At 31.6% G+C, this 5574-nt stretch overlaps 1 long non-coding RNA gene across 1 annotated transcript; it reads right to left on the reverse strand.

The window, feature by feature from the left end:
* Nucleotides 1-407: 407 nt before the first annotated feature.
* On the reverse strand, nt 408-5245 carry LOC124888519. The gene is made up of 4 exons (XR_007046884.1): nt 5188-5245; nt 3508-3586; nt 1606-1764; nt 408-563 (listed from the first exon to the last, which is right to left on the reverse strand). It is a non-coding gene; the product is annotated as an uncharacterized LOC124888519 (long non-coding RNA).
* Nucleotides 5246-5574: the final 329 nt, after the last annotated feature.

The raw sequence follows: 5574 nt of genomic DNA on the forward strand, positions 1-5574 counted from the left end.
CCAAGTTTCACAAAAAAATTATGTATAACCTATTCATACAAATAACAAAATTCGATGCATTTTAAAGTTTAAATCCTTAAACATATCAATGAGACCTGCTACATTAAGTAGAGAATGTGTAATTAAAATTCATACATAACATTTTACACCTTTTGTATAAAATAGAGAATGTGAGATTAAGATTGAAAAGAAGGATTCAATATTGCTATTCTTAAATTTACAAAGAAAATACATAAGTACACAGATACTTTCAAAGCATTAGTATCAATACAAGAAAGAAAGACTAGCAAACTAAAAAGTTATTGAATGTTACAAAAAACCATCTATTCCTCTTCAATGAATGCACCAATGAATAAATTAAGAGAGCTAGATAGCGTACTTGTTTACACAATCAAGTAGCTCATAAATCACAATATTCTCAAAAATCATAAGATCTACGGTAATATATTAATGACAATAGTCAAACTACTTTCACTGCTAGACATAAGTAACCACCTCAAACTCCTGTGATAAACAGCTTGAAGTAGTGCAAGGGGCAGTACAAATATCCCATTGAAGTCTCTCTATGGTTGAAATGCAAATATATTAGAAAACACCATAAAACAACACAAACATCACCGTCTATCCAAGTGATCTGTCTTAGTTTATAGATTATCAATCTTACTTTTTTGTACATACCAATTTGATGATTATTTTTTTAGGTAAACTGAATAAAAATTTCTTCTGAAGTGTCATTGTTGGTAAGGAAGAAAAATAGTAAAACAATAAAGTTGAAGATTGCCCATTATTTAATTCGTGCGTACTAATTAAATATAGCCCAAACCTCGTCATTTCTATTATTACGTATAGTATTGAACTTCTTAGCTCAAAATTAATATGCAATAATAATTTACCTAATTACTATATACTATCGCCCTTCATACTAATGCATCCGATTATATTAAAATAATAAGGGTTAGGCATCTAGATGGTCTTTAACATATCTCATATGAATTATATTTACTGATCATACACTTATCCTTGCGATAATATACCCTCCCAATAAATTTCAGCGTGCATGCCATTAGTAAAAATATGTAGCAATGAAAGAAAAGTTTTTTTTATTGGCTTATGTGATCCGAACACATCCTGCCAATACATGCATGTCGTGTGTTTGAACTTAAAGTTCATGTTACTTAATCAAGATTAACTAACATGTATTTTGCTTAATTTAGTTACTTAACCATGACAAAGACATTAGTTTGGTGTATACACCGATTGAGTGTAAGTCTTAAGCATCTACTAACAGTGGTGGATCCAGAACCTAGGGAACGTGAGTGCTCGAAACGTTCGGACGCACATATATTGAAGTTTAAAATTTTAAGATTCTGCTTGAAAACTAAAACAGTCAGCTATCTTCTTGACTTACCAAGTGTTTTTCTAAAACTTATACCAGATTTTATACATTTTTTTATAAAATTATATTTAATTTGGATCAAAAATTATGGGTGCAAAAATACGACAATGTAGTCAGCAACAGATCTCAGAAGAATTTATTCAGTTGTGACCTAGTATGTTTCTTTATAAAAAGACACCTTTAGTTAACAGATGAAGACCAAGACATACCTGAAGTGAGTAGGGGCATAAGTTCGAAATACGATGTGTGTCATGGTCATATTCACTTCATGACCTATCCAATCAACCAATATAGAAATTGACTTCCGGTATGCAGTCTTAAGAATCATGGTTATATTAACTTCTCCACCTTGTTGAAAGTAACATCCCCTATCAAGTACAGAAATCAATGTCACAAGTATATTAATTATCGGTAATCAAGATTATGATTCACAAAAGCAAAAACTTTAATGTCCAAACTTAAGTGCTTAATGTTAATGCACCACTTAGTGATAGGAAACAACACATCTAAACAACTTGAGAAATAAAATTTGCTTGATGAGGATAATACTTATCCAGAAAAAATATGGTTGCTTTTCTCCTAATAAAAATTCCTATGAATACATAATAGTTGTAGCTTTGTTTAGCTCAGAGAATCCAATGATGGTTACTAATCACTCATACCTCACTAAACCCTTTCAATTTCAGATTGAAGACTAACGTCAAGGCTAAGACACAAAGGCCAAATAAAAGAGCTTGAACATATTATCGAGCTTCAATCTGCAGATATTCAAATTTACAACCTCCAGTGCTACAGAGCATGATAACATTTTTATATTTCATTTTGCTACATGACAGCGAAGTCAAAGTCAAAATCTTATAATTTTTTGCAAAGTAACCGAATCCATACTTAACTATTTAAGTTACTACCCTATCGAGCCTATTTTTCATAAGACCTAAAAGAGGCTTCAAAATTCAAAAAAAGTTTGTCTAGATAAAATGTTGAATTCAATTTTCACAAGTTCTTTCCTTTTATTTGGAATACCAACATTTGGGAGTAACATTACTCGAGTCTCAATTATATGGTAATGGTAGAAGATAACATTAATACATTGACAAAGATCATTCTAGTAGAGATAAAAATAAATGAATGTACAATGATTGAAGTTCATTTATCTTCAACCATTCTAAATCATTTTCAACATTTATTTCGAAATTTCTCTGAAATACCATAACTACAGGCTCGGCCAAATTGAGCTGCCAAGCCACAAGCACCAAACAGGTAGATTCTCAGACTCAGTTTTGGAAATATCATCATAAATAATGATTTCCCAAATACAAGGGATGGTTAGTTCAATATGAGTTGCATCACCTTTAGAACAGAACCTACATAAATGTACATCCTAGACAAAGTTTAGTTTCCCCTATGATCAGTTGGGCCCTCCATAAACTATTGAGCATTGTTTATGTTATTCAAATTAACAGTGATATGAGCAACTACATTACAGTCAACATTAGTACCAGCTGCGTATATGTGATCATTATCACTACCTAGATTTATTTCCAATTATAATATACTGATCTGTTTTGTACATGAACCGGTGAACTAAAGTTTCCTCTATGACGGGGTTCAGGGAAGGACCAAACCACAAGGTTCTATTGAATGCAACCTCATCTTGTATTTTTGCAAGAGGTTAAATTCACAGCTTGAACGCATGACCTCCTGGTCACATGAAGGCAACTTTACCAGTAATTCCAACGATCCCCTTCCATATCCATTAGTTACTTAAATATAGAAATTTAACACCAAAAAAGGTAACTCCAAACTACATTTCATAATTAATGCATGCAAACTTCCACCCGTTAAAAGTAATTAAAGGAATTATACCTTAAAATTTTAATTAGCCACCTTAAAACCCCAAGACTGTATACACATCAGGGATGTATGGAGTTTACTTGTTCCGGACAGTTGAGAGGACAAAGTGCCAAAAGTAGAGAACTAGAAGATTTTAACTACCAATACTATTAGACAAATATGCATGCATTTTGAAGGCAATAAAAGCTCCTTATATACATAAACCAATTAATCAGAGAATAAACATCAGCTATGAAGAAAGCAAAGTAAAGGCATACGTGGGTATGCCTTCAGATTGAAATTTCCTGCCTAATAACCAATAGATTGCTTTGCCTCCCAACATTATTAGTCAAGGCCCTGTGTCAATAAAATCAGAAAAGTTAATATAGGAAACATAACATAAAACATAACTCAACAGATTTGATTAAAGGACATTTCGATGAACTAAAGATCCCACTATACGTGGGTCCAGGGAAAGGCTGAATATCAAAGGTCTATTGTACGCAACCTCAACAGATTTAATTATTTACTCCAATGTCAATACACCTAAAAGTGGACTACAAACTTAATCAATCTCCTACTACAGTCCTCTAATTCCCTAGCAAACAATTTTCTGCAATCTGCAAATACGTTTTGCTCAAAACAACGTAAACAAGTAACACAAATCCTAGGATATTTTTCAAAACGAGACAAGCTAGAGCATCAAGGAAATTGAGAAGAAAATAATGAGTATTATGCAGTGGCAGAGAGAACTTGCAAGTCCCAAAAAAGTGAAGGTGTGAATGTCAGCATTATCATAACACGACAATGAAGGATATGATTTACAATTACTGAAATCCATGAAAAACTTACTGCAGCTCAAATGGAAATATAACTTTACATTTAGAGCTGGAACAACCTGACATGCGTCATCATAACACTTGTCGTGACAAAAACAGAGAGAAGTAAATGAAAAATATGCTAAATGAGTGCCCACAACAATATTTCCAAATATGATTTGAGTTACTCATGGAAAACAGGTTATTGGAATGCCCCTTCGATTCGTAGAAGCAAATCAATGACCAATCAAATAGATATAAGAATAACTTCGACAAACACATAATTGTATTCAAATTAATATAGGCTACTAAACATCTTTACCATGGATCACCACAAGAAAATCAGGAACCGCCAAAGCAATTAGACGAAAAAGATATTAAACAAAGAAAGTTTTGAATAAGTTGATATAACTAACCTAATAGCGCAATTCCTGAAAACGGTAGTAACAATGTCCAAAATGTGGCGATTCAGTGTTAATGTAAGATATAACCACGCATTTACAATCACAATTGTAATGTACTTGCACAAATTTAGTAATAATAACTAAAACATTACCTACTAATTGAAATATTGTACAACAACATGAACAAACAGTTAACAGACGAAAAGAGAAAACCATCAATAACTAACATAAAAAAATGTGATTAAGATTAAAAGGAAAATAGAATTGTGTTATCTGTCTTTATTAAAGAACTGAAAGAACATTATTATGCTCCTGTAAAAAGAGAAAAAATAGCAAAAAGGAAACAAGTATACTCACAAGCATTAATTCAACAACAAAAAACTGAAAATCAGTAGGAGCAGATAATGATTAAGTCTAGACTCAAGCTACAGAATGAACACAGGAAAACTTAAGTCACCACAAATTAACATCAAAATAGTAAATAATCTCTGTATCAAAATAGTAAATTTCCTTCTCATTTCTTTTTTGTTTTAATGAATTGGATCTTCTTCTTCCACTAAAATCAACAGTGAACAAAAACTCCACGTGGGTAATCTAGTCAAATTGAGTCTTCTTCTTCAAAAAATTCAAACAAAACTCCAAATAAGCAATTTAATTTACATATGAAATTGTTCTTCTTCCATTAGAAGCTATCAAGATTAACCCCAAAAAGAGAAGCTAATAACTAAAGACGTACCTTACAATTACATAACACACAAAATAGTCAGTATACATGGAAGAACAAAATCTATTTTACACACAATGAAGAAACACAAAATGAGGAAGATTAAAAATTCATTTGGAAAATGCTACGTGTTTGTTTGGATTAAGCATGCATGACACTTGTTGTAAGAAGATAGCCAGCTTGCACAGTAAAAAGTCTAAAATACCCTTCATAGAAATTTCTTTGTACAGTAAGCACACATGTTGAAACCTTCATTTCTATAATATAGAATATAGAACTAGGTGTGATATGGCCCGTGTAACAAGAAGAATATTTTTAGATTAACTATTTTGATTTATATACTTTTTACGTAATTTTTAAAATAATATATATTATACTCCCCGTCTTATTTTGTGTGGT

Source organism: Capsicum annuum, chromosome 11 (assembly GCF_002878395.1).
Source record: "Capsicum annuum cultivar UCD-10X-F1 chromosome 11, UCD10Xv1.1, whole genome shotgun sequence".
NCBI lineage: Eukaryota > Viridiplantae > Streptophyta > Magnoliopsida > Solanales > Solanaceae > Capsicum > Capsicum annuum.